Source organism: Myodes glareolus, chromosome 9 (genome assembly GCF_982192425.1).
Source record: "Myodes glareolus chromosome 9, mMyoGla1.1, whole genome shotgun sequence".
Classification (NCBI taxonomy): Eukaryota; Metazoa; Chordata; class Mammalia; order Rodentia; family Cricetidae; genus Myodes; species Myodes glareolus.
In genome coordinates this window covers 86,862,741-86,882,410 of record NC_142034.1, presented here as the reverse complement: position 1 = coordinate 86,882,410, position 19,670 = coordinate 86,862,741, and the positions used below count along the sequence as shown (strand labels likewise).

At 39.4% G+C, this 19,670-nt stretch overlaps 1 protein-coding gene across 3 annotated transcripts in view; it reads right to left on the bottom strand.

Moving 5' to 3' along the window:
* The window catches only part of Tenm2 (teneurin transmembrane protein 2), a 1,241,175-nt gene that overhangs the window by 1,133,158 nt on the left and 88,347 nt on the right, over positions 1 to 19,670 (bottom strand). The gene's annotated exons all lie outside the window — the stretch shown is intronic.

Genomic DNA, 19,670 nt, shown 5'->3' with positions numbered 1-19,670 from the left:
TGAGCTAGAAAACTGAACCTATATTCAAGGATGTTTCCCAAAACAGCATACCAACATCCCTGATAGACATAGAGGTCTCTTTCTCCCTATCTTAGCAATTCCACCCCCAGGGGAACTCCTTCCCATGGAGGCTCTCCTATCCTAGAGCAGTGATTTACAACCTTCCTAACACTACGGCCCTTTAATACAGTTTTTTGTGTCGTGGTGACCCCCAACACAAAATTATTTTCGTTTCTACTTCATAACTACAGTGTTGCTACTTTATGAATCCTAATGCAAATATTTTTGAAGATAGAGGTTGGCCAGAAGTTCATGACCCACAAAATGAGAACCACTGTTCTAAAGTACTTCAAGATTCTCTATTCTTTTCTAACGAGGATGATTATACATTGGCCCTTGGAAAGGCCAGGACAGCTGTTTGATGGTTGCGCTGGGAACTGTGGAAACCTCGCTGAATCTCTGACGTTAATCAATATTTGAAAGAAAAGGGAATCCAGCTCTAAATACCACATCAGAAAACAGAAAGGAGATTGCTGAGTCTTGTCATCTTCCCCTCCACCTACACTCGCGTGGGGGAGAAAATTGTTTATTTCTATCCTAGGAGCATACCTATGTATTCCTTTCTCCTTTTTTTCCTAGTGAAATATTCACCTATTCTTCATGGATTTGTCAGGGCTCATAATTTTAGGTGAGACTATAGCACGCACAGATGTTAAAAACATGGATTTTGCCTTCAACCATAGCCCTAATTTAATGCCATTTCATTCTGCTGTGTGACATTGTACAAGTATTTTTTTTTCTTTAATTTTAATCTATTAGATGAGCCCACGAGCAAGCCCTCATCATAGGTGTCTTGCAGAAATTCAGAGATGCCCCAGGAGGGACACTTAGCACATACATGGCCCAAGACAGGTTCACTAATGTTAGCTGTACACATTAGCTCTTAGAAGATGGCATCGCAGTTTCATTGTATTTTAATTCACATTGACACTGTAACCTAAATCTAGAGCTGGCATTGGAAATCATTCTCTGGAAATGGCTAGATAGGGATTAATTTTTAATTAATTGCTAACTAATTAAAGTAATATTTTAAGTGTTAGGGCCCAGACTACCTCAATCACCATTATTTGACGCTCTGGTGACATTGTAACAATCAGACACTATACATAAACCAATAGGTATGTTTTGTCCTGATAAATTCTCTTTGATGGGAGGCACTGAAATGCTATTTTTTTGTGTAAATTTTACATTATAAAGGATTTTTTTCAGCAGTCTGACAAAGAAAATCAATCTGTGGTTTAGGATCACACAAACAGGTGTCAGGTCATGTGTGGCCCAAGGCCTAGCGTGTCTAGCCTCTCATTTGGAAATAAAGATGAGTCTGGTGACCCTCATCTGTGACAAATACGCATTTCAGCTCCCCCCCCCCCCGCCAGAAACTGCTGTTAAATGACATGCTGATAGACAATATGGTACAACTTGATCAACAAAGCCAGGGCTGCCGTGCTGAGATCCTTGGAGTGTCGTGAACATCACAGCAAGTGCCAAGATTGCCTTGACGCTGCATTTTTTAAACTTTCGATAAAAAGTCACCGTGGCTCTTCAAGTCTATTTCTACGTGGTTGCTAGAAAGATTCTTTCTCCCTTCATTATATTAGAAGCATCTTGAAAGGAAATTAACAGTTTGTCACCTTAACAGTGTGAAATTATGCAGATGAAAACTGTAATTTTTAAAAGATAATGTCTCCTATTCATTTATATTCACAAGCATTTACTAGAAATATCGATATTTGGAAGATGCTTTTTTTAAAAAAAAATAGCTTTGCAAATCATAAAAATATCTCTGAAGTAAAAGTAATTGCTGAACTAGGTTTTCATTTGATTATAATATCATATCCTACTCCCAACAATCTACGCCTTAAGTATTTGTATAATGCACCAGGCTATATACACACCTACCTATCTTTGACAGAAAACACATTGGGTTAAGACATGTTCTGTGCCCCCTGTTTCTTAGCTGTACCGTATTGTGACATGCTTCAATAAAAACATCCTATTCAAATCTCCAATAAAATGATATGGATGGAGAATCTTTTCTTAAGTTATTCATACATATGTAATTTTTTTGAACACCCAGAGTTTAAAATTAGACTAAGCAGCTTTGACAATTCCCATAGTCTATTGTCCATCATCTCCTTAAAGAAACTAAAGGGCACTTCTAAGGTCAGTATCCAATACATGACTCTCCATCTGGTGATCAGACTTGTATTTCCTTATTTAAAAAAAAAATCACAAAAGTCCTTTCTCTATGCATGGCTTCTCCTTCTGTTATTACCCATTTAGCAGTAGTTTCACATACAGCCAGGCATGAGCCAAACAGGGCAATAATAAAAAATACTGACTTAATATAATTTGCTTCCATGGCTTGTGGGAAAGCAGAAAGCATTGAAAAACTGTTTTGTGTTTATTAGTGGAGCTACTGTAGAGGGTGATTGGGGTTTCATTATAAGGGGCCTGAAAACAGTTTTAGCACAAATGCCAATATACATTTTAGAATCCAGCGCAATTTTAGGTTTTTTCACTCAAATGGGTTTTGCAGCGTCTACAACTCAAATAAGAAGGATATTGTGTTTTCTCACCACCGGCAGCTACTGTAGTATTTGCTGCATTGATCTCTATTCTGAATGCTTCAAACCGCTCTATTTTCACGAAATGTAATGGGCAAATATATTCCCTGGAATTCTGAGGTATGATTAGTTACCAAGCAATCAGAGAAATCACAGCGAGGCCTACTTCTGACAGAAATTAGAAAGAGTAAAGATCCCTTCTCTATTTATGTTCCACAGCAAATCACACAATACCTCATCGATGGCACTGTATATATTAGCTACCCACCATGGGCTGCTGGAAGCTCAGACATCAATGAAAAGATCTTTGTCAATTGCTGTATGCCTCATTATCTCACTAAGATTTCTTGGCAACAATTAACAGTTACCCAATTCATAGAAATTGCCTTTATTATTTTTGAAGCAGCTACTTTCTTTGGCTTTAATGACTAAGAGAATAGAGACAGATGTCTCTGTTGCTAGGGAGACTGAGTTTAAAAAAAAAACTTTGAAATGAAGTAAATAAGAGACTACCATCTTTTTTTTTTTAAAGAGAGAATTCTGTTTTGAATTAACTATTTGTTTTTAAAACAAACCCAGAGCAGCACTGGTTTTTGAGGGAAATGAACTAGAATGCTTTCTTATCATTCTTTTCTGAAAGTAATAAATCATCTTTTTAAATAAAAAGAAAGACAAGAAAAGCAGGGCCACCTGTGTGCTCAGGTACCAATTGAGGCAATTTTTCAGAAACTGGCACATGTTTTGTACTGCTACCTGAATTCAAGGGGAATTACCTTTCTCCCTTGCCTGCCAATCCTCCATTACTGAAGACAAAACCGCTCCGCCCTCACATAGGAGTGCCAAGGGCTTGCAGACAAGCATGCCCGCGTTCTTACCTCCGACCCAGTTTCACTCCATCACAGTTCCTGGTCAAGACCACTAGATTCTGAGAAACCAAATAATTCAGGCCAAGCATTGTTGGGCAACTACACCTAACCTAAGTCATGTGTCTTCCTTAAAAGCGTCTTTTTTCCAATCCATCTCTTCTGCCTTTACTTCCTGATACTTAACCGTGCACCTAACATTTTCAGGTGCTGAGACAGGCCCTCCTGCTCTTGTCCTCTTGTCAGTGCATTCTTCTTTTTTTTTGCAAAAAAAAAAAAGATTTATTTATTATGTATACAGTATTCTGTCTGTATATATGCCTGCAGGCCAGAAGAGGGCATCAGATCTCATTACAGAGGGTTGTGAGTCTCCACATGGTTGGTGGGAATTGAACACAGGACCTCTGGAAGAGCAGTCAGTGCTTTTAACCTCTGAGCCATCTCTCCGGTCCTTACCATTCCACTCTTAATCTCTGTATTCTTTAAAAGGAATGACAACTTATACAAAAAGGAAGGGGGAAAAAAGAATTCAGCTTGCTCCCTGTCTTCTTTAGTATCTAGATCAAGCCAAGTAGCTTTCTCACACTGTACTAAGTAAGCCATTGTTAGGACCAGCATCCACTTTCAGTATAATCCCTGAACTGAATAGCAATTCATTGTCTGTTTGCTTCAATATTTGGATGGTATTTTGAAATACAGACAACTATTTTGACTCTTGATTTGTGAGCGTTACATGTTTTCACTATAATTAAAAATGACCCATAAAACATGCAGAATAAAAGTACCTTCCTATTTTTATTAATGAAAATGTTCAGAATTATAAACTGTAAATTTGGAATTGTCTTAGAATTTTTATCTCCTTCTGTTGAAATTATTTTAACAAGATTTTTTGTTTGTTGTTTTCTTGGTTGGTTGGTTCATTTTCCTGATCCTACAGTAAACAATACTATAGGCAACTTTCAAAAACTTTCTGTATTTTTGATTGATCCTTTTATCGGGACAGGCCAAATGACTTTGGAAGGTAGAGAAACAGCAGAACCACAGTGGTGAAAAGTGGGTTCACACAAATCAGTGGGGTATTTTGGGTGAGGGCAGTGTTCCATGATGCTAAGTTCAATCTTCATTGAAGTGGGCTTCAATCAACCCTTACCCATTTGGAGTCTCAGTTTTGCTGATGGGAAACTCTGAACTTTAGTCACCTGACCGGTTTTCTATGAAGGTTAAAGTGAGGGAATGAGCATTTCTGGTCCTGTACCACCCATGAAGGAATCACTCAGCAAGCAGTAAGATTGACAGCTACTACTAGCAGTTGGTAGCCAGTATTCAGGGGATTGTCACTGGCCATAAAAACCTATCTTCAGTTGGTATGAATCTTGGAGACTCTGTGTTCCCCCATGGCAACTGTGTCCCTGTCACTCAGAGATACTCACATTAGAGTTCACTGTGATCCGGTTTCAATTAGAGCTTCCACTTCACAGCATTTCACTATTTTAGGAGGTTGGGTTAACTTTACTAATCAGTCCTTGATCATTCTATCCGAATCAACTAGCTCACTCTACTCTGAGAAAGATTCAATACTATACCACTTAGAGGTACTAGCTCTGTGAAAAGACTACACTCAGCCAATCTTGACAAACATCATCCTCTTTCATTTAAAATTTACGATCATAAATGTTAGTCTTTATGAATGTTAGGATTCTTGACAAATTCTAAAAGATTTATATTACTTCCTCATAACAGGAAATCTTGGCTTTGTGATCAGTATAATGAACATTTATTGAGCAGATATATAGGTACTTACTGTAGATAAGGTACCATTCTGTGCACCAGAAATACAAATGCTATTTAAGTTAGAGATAACCATTGCCTATATTTTAGTGGTAAAAACATAAAAAAAATAAAAGTTATTGGCTTTAGTGAGTGCCTTGGCAAGAACAAATAGAAGCTAACTGAATTGATCCATTCCTGATGTGGGATTCCCCTCTGTATGCTGTGGATATCATTGGTTACTAAAGGAACTGCTCTGGGTCTTGAGGGGAACAGAGTTAGGCAGGGAAAACTAAACAGAATGCTGGGAGAAAGGAGGCAGAGTCAGAGAGAAGCCATGGAGACTCTGCTGGAGACAGACATGCTAAAAGTTTTGGGTAGGCCTTGCCATGATACATAGATTAATAGAGATGGGATAAATTAAGATGTAAGAGTTAACCAGAAATATGCTTAAGGTATTGGCCAAACAGTATTGCATATAATATGGTTTCTGTGTGATTATTTTTGGGACTGAGCAGCCAGAAACAAACTAACGGCCTCCTCCAACACAGGCCCAATTTGAGAATGTTAGGCAAAGCAGAAATTCACTTCTTAGGATTCTCTGCTGCTCATTGGACAGAGCTTTAAGGTTTTATTCACAAAGATCCCAGGTAATTGACTAGTGAGTCAAGAACAAAATGCACAAAGGGCTTGGCCATGTAAAGAACCCATTAAAGGGTATAACTACAGAAGGGAAAAGGGGAACAAGGAGTGCCAAGAAGAAATACATACCAGTGATTATAAAGAAATCAGACAACTGGCTTCAGGGTGGGAGCACTGGGACAACTGTCAGAAGATAAAACCAGGAAGATGGCACCTGGGACCAGTTGCATAAAGCTGTATGATTATGATTAGCATTTGTGAAGTATGGATGCCTAAACCACACCCTACATCAATTCAAACCACAATTGCTGTTAGATAGAATTCAAGCACTATCTGTGTGCACATGTGCGCAAGTGTGTGTACGTGTGTGTGTGTGTGTGTGTGTGTGTGTGTGTGTGTGTGCATGTTTGTTGGGAGAGACGTTAGGTTTGTTAGCTTGTTAGATGACATTAAAGTACAGTCAGTATTGAAAATCATTGACAAAGCATCACAATACTTGATACGGAGCTATGATTGCTATGTCATTTTCATGTTCTGGGTTATGTTTTAGCGCTTCATCTCTCCATTCGGTTTGTATTGGAGGCATCTTTTCATTGTTATGTCTTTTCAAAACACCAGCTTAGAGAACTCTGCGCGCGCTAGATGCACAATGCAAGACTGTGATTGTCTTCTGCACGTCTCAATCTGCGCAGAGTACACCGGAGAAATAGACTCCCGCTTCCAGGCATATTCTCAATTACATTTTAAAAAGTAAACAGACAGGTGTGTGCAAACACCAGCACTTAGCAGCTGGCTCCCACATACTTCCTCGAGGGAAATGAAGAAATTGGCTAGCTAGTCTGCAAAGCTTTTGCCAAGGAGACAAAGGGAAAGTCTATCAGTTTTGCTTTCGGGGGTAACACTAGGATGGTCTGGTCACGAGACAGAGGGTCAGAATCCTCAGAACTGCTGAACATTTTTCAAGGACCTCTGCCTCAAATAAAGAAATAATGAACAGTTCTTCCCAATTCGGAATACCAAAGGTATGGTGGGAAGGCCTAGCTGATGAATATCTCACAGAAAACAAAAGGGAGGGAATAAGCATGAGGTCGTGGTGTTTGAAATGATAGCTGGCACTTGCAGTGTTCCAAAGAGTTACTGCAGGATTGCTTCTGGGCGGGCTAGCTGTGACATCTGCCACCACCTGGCAGCCAGGCTTGGTTCTGATAAGATAAATTTTTGCTATACATTCTCATCTTGTGAAGAGGTTCCTCCAAGTTGGAAGAGCATTCTTCTCCAGCTTGGGTGATGGGAAATGCCCCGAGTGTAGAAAGGAAGGATAGGTAATGTATGACAGGACTGACATTATTGTCTTGGTTGTTGGTGCCTGGGTTGCTAATTGTTGGATAAGAAAAGAATGACAAGTATGAACTCTCTAGCCCACGCCAGGAGCCTACCAATCTTTCCTGCTCAAAACAGTGACCAGGAAGGAAGGGCCACGTTTAAGCAGTGTTCTAAAACTGCATATATGCTTTAACACCAAATTGTAGTAATTTCTGATAGGGACTTTTAATTTGAGCCTTGGCTTGAATACTAAATCTGCCACCACATATTAACCATGTGACCCCAGGAAACCACTAGGACACAAGATCTGTGAGGACAGAAGAACTAAAGAAGATAAAGCGTGCAAATGACTGTACATTGAAATAATGCCTACGAATATAACACACTCAATGAGCTTTAGAGAAACGCCAAAGGATGTGGCTACAATCCTTTCTAGAAGAACTTAATACAATATGGTAGCAAAATGTTGCAATAGGAGTGTGTGTCTGTGTGTGTGTGTGTGTGCACGCGTGCGTGCGTGCCTGTGTGCATGTGTGTGTGTGTGTGTGCGCGCTCAGAGGCTAGAGGACGGCAAAGCATCCTCCCAGTTGTTTATTGCCCACCTTATTTGTTGATACAAGTCTCTCACTGTACGTAGAGCTTACTGATTTGACTGTGAAAACTGGCCAGGAAGCCACGGGTCTTTACCTCTCAAGGTCCGTGACTATAAAATTAGAGACACGCCCTGATGCATCTAGGTTTTTCCATGGGGCTGGGAATCTGTACTTAGGTTCTCATGAATGCGTGACAAGCACTTTACAGAATGAGTTCTTCCCCAATCACAATGAAATGTCCTTTACCAGATCATCTTACACTGATGCTAAATACATGGTTCTAAATACACACTAAAAACTTCACAGGGCTTCATATCTAAGAACACAAAGGAATTTCATCCAGCTCCTAACAAATTGCTGTGGTGCTCAGTCTTGTCTTTAGCTATTGAGCTCCAGGGATCCTCCTGCCTCAGCCTTCGAGAGAGCCAGGACTATAGTTTTACCACACCTTCTGGCTTATATCAGTTTTTATTTTTCTCCCACCTGTTTCAAGACTTTGGCTTAGAAAACTCTTTCACGTTCATTTTAAACTAAGTCTAGGAAAGAATACTATCTCCATGGTGACAACTGGCCCCATTTTGGAGCACATTTAAATTTCTATTGAGCTTCTCTTGAATGCTGCTGCATCTTGCCTTTAAATTGTCTCTTGAAGTCACTGCAAGGTCGGGAAAAACACTCTTTATCACTTCATGTCACCTTTGCGGGTACAAAAGAGGAATTTAGACTTAATTCTAGAAATCTGTAATGGATAAATTTGGTGATAAAATAAAATTATTGTATCTTAGCTGGGCAAATGATTTAACTGTATTACATTAAAGAAATGGTATATGTATGATATGGCTAAGAGACACAATCAATATGATGCATGTATAATAATGTTATGAGCCTCTAGTAGTTGATCAAGGCATTGTTTGAATAATTCTCACTTACTCATGAAGTGTCAGGTATAATGGGTACCTAGGTTCCAATATTGACACAATAGGTAAAAAGTGCTGGACTCTCTTTCCACTTTATAATAAATATACCATTTGCGATATGTGAAATGATTGTTCTTTCGATGTTATATTCTGATTAAACAATATAAAAATCAATCTGACAAAATCCAGTAAGACTGGTTGGCTAATAAACATTTTAAGGACTTCAAAGGACAACAAGTTTTCCTATAGAATGTTGTGAGAATTACACGGAATAATGGTTACTCTTTTTTCTCTCTCTCCCATTAGCAAGCCGATCTGGCCTATAATACTTTGTGGTTTATGCTTGTTATATCTTATTAAGTTCTAGAATTTATAACTATTTTTGGTATTGTTCTTAAATATTAATCTTTGCTTTACAACGCTTCCTCATTGTGGGAAAATTCTCAGTCTGCTTTACAGGTGTGAGAAAGCAGAATGATGTTCCAGAGCAAGCCTCAACTGCAGAGTGTGTACATTTTCAGAAGTCAAATTCTGGAAAATTTAGAAATATACTTTCAAAAGTTTCTTCCTTTCTTCTTATAGGCCTGAGGATTCGTCAGCACTCATCAGGGTACAAGAAACTTGAGGGAGGGTATTGGGGAAATCTCATCTTTCCTATACCTGTAACTTCCTGGCCCATGGCTGCCTGAAAAAATAATGTTACCCTCAAAATACAGTTTTGCTATAATGGCTGAGTCCCTACATACAAATCTTAACTATTGAGCTAATGTGTGTGCTTTATGCCAACTGAAAAATCAGGTAGCTCTAAAGAGCTTCTCCCAGGACTGACTAAATTTACACATACCTGCACACACAGAGTCAAAGAGTCTAGTGTTCAATTGTCTGTGTCTTGAATTATCCTGGAACACATCCTGTTAAAAGAACTACTTTACCACCTGAGGGCAGAAGCTTCTGGTCCTCACAGGCCCTACTGACACATTTTTCAATGAAATGATGGTGATCCACGAAGACCCCTGACATGAGAACTGATTGTCTCCTTTGAGAAAACTCGGGACTGCTAACATTTCGATCCTGGTGCCTTTCATGGTCTTCCCAAGAATGACACCTCTGTGCACTTTGGGACTCTTGAATCGATGTAATATCCCAGTTTGTCCCACCTACATTTCATCTGACAATGGTCGGTCTCCAAAATACTTCTACTGACACTGATGGCCTCACTTAAGGTAACACATCTCTTAAACTTAGAATTCATTCATGTTTTCTTTCAATGTCAGTCTCACTGAAAATGTTTAGAAGGAAACCCACACACATAAAGCCAACTCAGAAAATTTCTTCATTGGATATAATCAACTGCTTCATTCAGAAAGTAGTCCCTGAGAAATCGGATCTCAAGGACTTGAGGCCGTCTTCAGAGTTTAGATAAATATAAGCCAGGAGCCATTGCTGTCCTCCAAGGGTTTAGATTCAGACTAAGGCTGTATCATTAACCCATGTTGTCACCACTCTGGTGAAGCATAAATTCCAGATCTTTATAGAACTTGTCCTTGTCATATTCTTTATAGAACATCTTTCATTTTCATCACAGTTTACCTCCTGGAGTCTGCTAAAATTCTCTATCACTTGCGGGCTGGGGAGATGACTCAGCGCTTAAGAGCACTGGCTGCTCTTCCAGAGGCCCTGAGTTCAATTCCCAGCAACCACATGGTGGCTCACAACCATCCTTAATGAGATCTGGTGCCCGCTTCTGGCCTGTAGGAGTACATGTAAACAGAACACTATACATAATGAATCTTAGAAAAGAAAAAAAAGATTCCCTGTCACTTTCACAGAGCACATTATTTCCCACTTTTATTTCTACTCTTAGCTTACTGCTTCCTGTTAGTGACATCATTACCTCTTACTTTTATTTACCTTGATGCATTTTAAACATGTCATTACATCATTTATAAAGTAGACAAAGTTTTCAAAGAAACACAATTATACATTATGAATACACACACACACACACACACACACACACACACATTATAAAGCTCCTAATTGGAGACCAGATATATATTGGTTAATATAGCTAACCCTGAAACTACTGTTTCTCATGACTTAAATACCTCCCTTATAAACAGCTGTCAAGAGATGGCTGAAAGCACAGATATGCTATAAACCACATATGTGCTTACTATACATATACATCTATAAGGATGTTCAGTGTATAAATTATGCACAGTGACTGACTGACTGACTACAATAATGTAATGGGATAATTCAAGCATCAAGGCACCATGACGGTCAATTTGAGAAGTGAGCTGGCTACCACAGGCCTGGAGGAGCAGGTAATATATATAGCAGAGATACTCAGGACCAAGTTATGATTTGTGCTCTAAGTGAAGAACAAGTGAGACTCCACCACCCTACTCAAAGCAGCACAGAATTTAAAACTGTTTATGAGCCTCCCCCATCTAATATTTCAGCCAAACGTAGTTGGCTGTGAACCACTAACATCTCGAACAAAACCTTAGCTAAGTAGACATATTATGGGCTGTTTACCACAAGGTACTTTCCTTCAAGCAAACGGGTCAGAGGAAATTTAAGTAGAGGCTAAGTTTCCATGGTCGCATTAACCACTTAGATGTTGCCCGGTGTCACTGAAGACACGAATTCTGCTCCTTGTTAACAATGTGACATTAATAACAGTATTAGTTTGTAATCCTCGGCAAGTCGCATTAACACCATCTTATAAAAGAAACACACACAAGTTGAGAGGCTTAGCGACGGCAAACCAGTCACATTTGACCCAGGGCATGAGGGCTCACTAGGCAGGAGGAAGAAGAGAAGAATGGTATTTGGTCCCTCCGCAGTCATTCATTACGTGTCCGACCTTGGGGAGACTGTTTAATATTTCTGAGTCTCACTTTCCTCATCCGCAAAAAAATGAGATAATATCAATTCCTGTACAACATTGTGGTGAGCGCTGCGAAGTGGCGGCAGCGAGAGTCTAACACAGCAGTTGGCATGTAATCGGCCTCAATAAGCTGTCGTTATTATTCTGCAGTGTGCTTATCAAGCCCCTACCTGTTATTTACAGCTCATTCTGGGCTATCCATTCTCTTGGAGGCTCTCCTTTCGCATTACGCCCGCAATGATAACGACAATGATTGCTCGCTCCTCTGAATTTTATATCACTTACTTCATTTCTTAAAGGACCAAATTTGATCTTGCAGTGTAATTGAAACTTTCAGAAAGCAAGAAAAGGCAGAATTTTTTTAAAAATAAAACCTTACATTATTTCACACATTTTATATCTCTAAAAGGCACTGAAAATATTTAGGATATTATTTTTTTTAAGTTAATTGTTCCTAGGGACAGGATCAGGTTACATATCTCAAATTGGCTTTGAACTCAAAAATCCTCCTGTCTCTGTAGATCTGGCATTACAGGCTTTTAAAAGGAGATGGGAATGGTGAGCTATCCAGCAGCACCTAGAAAGGTAAATACTGACTCAAGAAAAGGTAGAAAAAGAGAGTTGGTTTCTTCCTTGTGATTGTCCACAGCATTGCATGTAAGCCGTGCCCTCTTCTGCTGGACGACAGTCAGTCACACACAGAAAATGATGTACAACTGGGTTAGAAATGGAGCCAGCTTACTTGAGGGAGGCACTCCCAGTAACCAATGCACGATGCCATTCTGTTATCCACTCAGTGTGTTCACTCGAGTAGTAGCATGAAATTATGATATAAAGCTGGAAATGGGCAGGAAAAACATCTGAGAAGTTAAAAATGAATTCTTACTTCTGTACTCAGAATTCAATTCTATTAACAAATTCTAGTTTATCCTTGTAGTGTAATAACAGAGAATAATTTCATTTCCATATACTTACATGCAATCTTGACAGTACTCATTGTTCAGGAATATATTGTATTTCATGTGGTGTCATTACATAATGAAACTCAGACCAGGAGATATTGGAATGTTTTCAAATTGTTCACACTTTAAATCATTTGGAGGGGAACAACTTTGTATATGTATACATCTATAAATATATGTATATTCATGTAAATATATACTGCACACACAATGCTTATTGCCCCCATATGAAATATTAAACACATAGTTCAAAGTTTATAGGCTTTTGTCAATGAGTTATTTTTTAATGTGTAAAATGGATGTTTTGTCTACATGTATTTCTATGCACCATGTGTGTTCCTGTGCCCATAGAGATCAGAAGAGGATGTTGGATTCTCTGAAACTAGAGTTACAGATGGTTGTGAGGAACTTTGTGGTCACTGGGAACTGAACCCAGATTCACTGGAAAAACAGGCAATCCTCTTAACAACTGAATCATCTCTCTAGCCCAAATTTAAAAGCTTTTAAATATCCTTAGCACATTTTGTTAACATAAATAGAGGTTGTTAATCCCTAGAATCGTACCTTTGCCCAGACTAAAGATTATCTACCAATATACCATCTATCTAGTAATATCTCTCAATTTACCAGTCATCTGTTATCAGCCTAGAATCTATTATCCATCAATCTATGTAATCAGCTATCTTGTGACTAACCATTATCTAACTATATATCATCTAAATTTTATTTATCTTACAACTGACATAGCAAGCCATGGATGGCATAGTATGTCTTATAGATTTCTAAAACTCATATTACTTATCAAAAGAAAATACTAGAACTCCAGACATGTATTCTAACTTCCTTCTTTCTAGCATATGAAAATGACTTCAAAATTAAAGATTCTGAATTGTTGGAAAATAACCAGAAAGATATGAAAATGTATGGACTTCAGGTTTTAACCTTACATTACCCTGGATCACTGAGAAGATATATGTCTGAGCCTCCATTTGGTCCCATGTAACTGTAGTCACTGCTTTGCTAGCGAGGATCTTAGGGCAGAAGCGTGAAAGGACCAGAACTTAATTTAGTTTAGAGTAGTATGGATAATATACTTAATAAAAATACTTTTAGATGAAGGATTAGGTGAGAGTCTGTGCTAGACCCAAGCATTAAATAAAATCTGTTTCCTTGAAGTATCTATATCATTTTATTTTCAATTTGTATACTATATTTTAAATATTTATATTTTAATTGGAACTTTGTCTGTCAAGTAAGTCAATGGTAAACCTTGCAAATAAGCATCCTAGAGAATGTTGTCATGTCAGAATGAACCAGAGAGACAAAGCCATTCATCCTCATTTGTATGTTCTGGATGTGTTACTCCATTCTGTCGTTAAGATGTGCGTGGGGGCGAGGCAGACAGTTAAGTGGGTCAGAGTTCTTGACACCAAGCCTGATGGCTTTAGTTCAATCCATGAGATCCATGTAGGAGAAAGAACGAACTGATTTTACATGTTATTCTCTGACATTCCCATATGTGTCATAGCATGTAAGAAACTAAACATGCACACACACACATACACACAAACAAACAATCAAAATCATTTTACAAAACATTATAGGTTCTCCCTTAGAGGCTATGATCTATCTAGTCATTGCTTCTTGGTCCCTGTGACAATGCCAGGCTTAGGTCACAGCTTGTGGAGAGCACCCTAAATCCATTCTGAAAATGATTGACTTCTCCCATAGCTTTTGTGGGTACAGTATTAAGCCAACTTTTAATGAATTAGAACTTAAAGATCAATGCATCTCAAAACCCTCATCAGAAATGATTTTGAGGGCAGTAAACAGTGATAAACACAGAGATCCTCAGTCTGAAAGTCGGACTTTGGTATCGCATTCCCTTCTGCCAAAGCTCAGGGTTCATTGCGGAAGAGGTTGTAGATAAATTCCAAGAGCCAGAGGTGGATGATGGCTTAGTTTTTAAACTGCTTTCTGAACACAACAGGGCTGCTGCATATATGAGTTCATAGAAGTTATGACAGCACACACAAGACTTATACAATCTCAACCAGACAAAATACAGCATTGAGGGTAGAGGTGGGTGATGAATCCCAGCCCTAGGTAAGGACCCATTGGAACATGATAGCTACTGGAAAAGGAAGACTTGGCTTATTTTAAGCGAGTGGCCCCGGACGGTCAACCATGCTTTAGTGGATGGCACCACACTCAGGAGTTCAGGCAGCCTAAAATGGACTCTGAATTTTTTTTTTAAACTGAGTGGAAAGGAGTAGCTGTAGCTCAGGTAGGACGTAGGGAGTGTGTGTGGACTAACTATAATAAACAAGCATTGTTCAAAATCTCCAAGCATTGATAAAAATGTGTTTCATTTTCTTCAAGTTTGCAAACCATAAGACTCATGGCATGGAGCACTGAAAAGTGCATTTACCCACTGTGCATGACCCCAGCAGATTTGCAACCAGGAGACTCTCTCTCTGCCTTGTTTCGCTTTGCATTCTATAAACAAGGGTTCTTTCCACGATCTGTTGAGTGGCACATTTTTGATTTTTGCATTTTGTGTGTGTGTGTGTGCTTTTTTTAGTGGCTTTGCTTTCAGAAATGGTCACTGTGAAGGCGTCGCTATGGTGTGCAGGATTCCTCAGCCCAGGAGTCTGTCTTTCACATTACAGGGAAGGTACACATGTTGGATAAGCTTTGTTCGAACATGAGCTACGATGCTGTGTCCATGAACAGTTATCACTGCAATTTATTATTCTGAAGCATGTGTGGATCTGTGGACTGGCTGATGACAATGTCGCCAGCAGTTTTTATGTTCCCCAACCTTTCATTTCCCCCTCAAAGCCAACGTTCAGTGTTTGTTCAGATCTTATTTGTGGAGAGAACGTGGAACAGCAACTGTCAGAAATAAGACTTCCCTGCGTTTGATTACTTTGTCTGTATGGATGAGACCATATACTCTTATACTCTTCTTTCCATGCCTCCTATATGGTCATTTCTCTAGAGTTTAGTAGAGAATGCAGTCACTGATATCACTACAAACAAAACATAGACACTCATGCACAGGCAAATAATCAAACACTTTGAAGCATAATATTTTGAGTCTTGAATAATGTCTAGTACGTATAATTGTACTTAATTTATTTTAAACTGACACCTTAATCCTCTGCTATAATTTTTAATGTTTTTATAAAATTAAACTTGTCATACAGATTTCAATATATATGTATATTAAATATATGTATATATATATATTAATCTAATGGGACCTCGGTTTTCAGGATTTGAAAAGCCTTTGATGAGAGACACACGCTGACTTATATTAAAGAGAACAATGATTTAGAACACGCACACGGTCTTTTTCCAGAATTCCTTTATCCTTTCCCCCTTAATACTAACTTGCTGTTTTAAAGCCCCGCGGGCATTATATATTAGTTCTGATTTTGTGGCTTTTATTTTATTCTTTTAATTTCCGTGAAACTATTTCATGGAATACATAACATTGCCTGACTTTATGTGAGAGAGTGTGACATACTTAAAGGAAACCTGCCGTAAATCTCACAATGTTCAAAGGCAACTCAGGCCTGGAGTGCGGGAGAAACAGCCGAAAATGTGCTGATCTTAAAGGTTAGCTGCGGAGCAGGAACGCGGACTGGGAAAGCGCGTTTCTCTGCTGGCAGGAAAGGAGATGGGAAGGGAGCTGGATGCCGTGCTTTCTTTCCACATGGTGCTAATAAATCCAGCTCCTAGACTGAAATGTATTTCATGCTAGAGGGAAAAAAATGTGCTAATTTCATTTCTTAAAAAGAGACATCGCCACTTATATATTCAACAGCTAGCTAGGGCGTGTTGTGCACCTTTCGGGAGAGGGAGGGCACTGAGAATATCAGCTTGCAGTCTACAAATAGGGAGGAAAACCTATATGACACTCACTGCAGGATGCTTGCTTAAAATACATGTTGTTTACTTCTTTTTAAAGTGGCGTTACATTTAAATAACACAAGCAATTGGGGGAAAATAGGTTGTACTGTTAGCTTTGATGGAAGCAATCCTTTAAAGAGAGAGGGGCTTTTGTGTTTTCTTCTGATTTTCAGTTTTCTTCCCCATCATATTCTAATTCGTGAAAAAAAATCAGCTCCAAATTATGTCCTTCTTATTAATAAGATCATTTCTTCCATTTCGTCCCGATCTAGTTAGAAGTCCATCTAATGGCTCAGAATTGGAATGTGCACAAGCAGGTTCTACACTTACAGCTAGTATTTCGTATGACGTCAAACTGCAGTCAGAACCATGTTATACAGCTCGCCCAGATAAAAGTGCTCACACAAGAAGCTTTAAGATAGATCCCTGGATAGAAATGCTATCTGCCGCGAGGGGTGCGCCCACCCACTGAGACGGTGGGGCTGATCTAATGGGAGCTCACCAAGGCCAGTTGGACTGGGACTGGTGGAGCATGTGATCAAACTGGACTCTCTGAATGTGGCTGACATGGAGGGCTGACTGAGAAGCCAAGGACAATGGCACTGGGTTTTAATTCTACTGCATGTACTGATTTTGTGGGAGCCTAGTCTGTTTGGATGCTCACCTTCCTAGACCTGGAGGGAGAGGGGAGGACCTTGGACTTCCCACAGGGCAGGGAACCCTGACTGCTCTTTGGACTGGAGAGGGAGAAGGAGGGGAAGGAGGGGATGGGGAAGGAAATAGGAGGAGGGGAAGAGGTGGAAATTTTTAATAATAATAATAATAATAAAATAATTTTAAAAAGAAAGAAAAAAAGAAAAGCTATCTGGTTTTGGACATTGACTTTTAACAGCCACAAAGAATAGTACTCACAACTTCAGGCATAAGCCACAGTGAAAACCGGAGGAGGAAGGGAAGGAAGAGGGGACAAAGTGCAACACTTGGGGAGGGTACAATGCCTCTTCCTGTCTGACAGAGCCATGCTCATTCATCCTGTTAGGGCTGGAAGTGACAGTGTAGATAAACGGTGAAGGGCAGAAGCCTTGCAGGGCCCGTTCAAAGTAGGTAGGTTCCATTTCATTCAAAAACTCATGTCCTACTGCACGGAGAATGATTTCAGTAAGTGGATAGTCATTTCCTGCAAGCCAAGGCCTGCTAGACAGCCAAAATCTAAAACAGTGTTAGCTTCATCAGTCAAAAATTAAAATACTGTTCTAATTAAATGACAAAAAGACATCATAAAAATGCTAAGAAAAGGTAAGCAAGCCTGTGTGCTAGGCAGCTCGCTGACAAACATCTATGGACCTCAGCAATGAGTTCTGGGCCTTCATATCCTTAGCTAGAAATTCTGAAGTTTGCCTTTAATACTCAGGGAGTGTCTCAAACTTCGTAACCTTTTCTGTTTCTTCCCAGCTCTCCCGGCTATTACTCATTGTCTTCAGCAGGCGCTGCCTCCTCCCTTAACCTCCATATATCACAGAACCACAATGCACCATTTTCTGGAGAAGCAAACCAGGTGACTTTGATGACCTGACTAGATTCAGAGGACAGCAACAAAGAGAAGAGCCACAGGTGCCTGCCAGCTGGGACAAGGTCAAGGAAAGTCTAGAATGAGCGGAAATGCCCCATTCCCAATTCTTCCAGGTCCTGCCCCACAAAAGCCGCTTTCTCTAACGCTGATACTCTGTGGTCTGTTCCTTGCCGACGGAGGACAGATGGGCTGGTATAGAATATGCCAGAGTCTTAGGTCTGTTTCAGCATACGCACTCCTATTGCTTCCAAAATTGACAACTCAACATGTCTAATGGATTCCCTAAGCACTTGATTATAATCCTTAAGAACGAAAGCAAAATAGACACACAATTCTTCTGCAGAGAGATACCCAGAAGGATGCTCAGAGGAAAAGAGGGCACGAGAGCCTTGACAGAAGCCCAGAAAAGTCAGAGAGGCCCTCTGACTAGCTCAGGCTGCAACAGCCAATTTGAATCTCACCTCTGAAATGAGTGACCAACTGTGCTGCCGAGGAAGGTAATTCATACGGCGTGTTGTTTGTTCAGCCGCGAATGGTTCTCAGAATTAACACACAGCAAGAGCCAGACAGAGCTGTTAGCTACTTTACTAGAAACTTCTTGTGCAGGTTGGACACCCAGGAAAAGTACAAGGAGACAAGGTAGCAAGGTAGGTGGCAAAAGAGTTAACGAAACGTCTGCGCTTCCGTTTCTTTGCCAAGGGAGAGCTAGGATTGCTGGCAACATTTAAGGTTTGTTTATCTCTATCTAGGTGTGGAAAGATTAGCTCACACTGCACCAGCTAATTTAACTGCAGCATCTTTGAGAGTTCCCTTCAGCATCCCATAATCTTTTGTGTTTTCTCAATTGCTCCAATCACCAACAACATTGAGTAGTAGTATTTTAGGAACGCACGCTTGTTGAGCATGCTCACATCACCAGCTTTCTGCCTAAGCCCATTCCCAGTCCCGTGGCCACTTAAGACATCTTTATTCGCTGTCTCATTACCATACAAAAACAAAAAAAGAGATAATGTATTTAATTTAGGAAAAAGGGACTTTTCTATTCATTTTTCTAAAACTACTTTTAAAAATCATCTCTGATACCTAATTTTAGCTGTAAACATCCATCTGTATTCACATGACTGAAATTAGGTAGGAACCAATAGTTTAGCTAAGTCAGACACCCTTTCTGCAAATAAGAATTGCATAATATGTTAAAACTTCTGCATGGAACCATGGAAGTGTTCTATCCTCAAAGCGGTCATTGTCGTAGGCTTGGACATATGAAAAGATAAAATCAAGATCTAAAACACAGAAGAGGGAGAGCTCAGTGGGAAAGCATTTTCTTTCTATGTGCCAGATCCCACAGTTGGCTCCCAAAAATCATAAATAAAATGAATAGAAATAGATGAATAAATAAAAAACAAAACACTAAAATGGAAGAAAATTATTATAAGAATACATAGAAATAATGTAGAGAACATTTGATATGTGGAGCAAGATGATATCGAGCAACATATTGAGGATGACAGTTCAGGGCAATAAAAGAACAGAGGATTTAATTAGGAACCTAAGGAAACTCAATGAATTCCTTTTGGCTTGCTGTA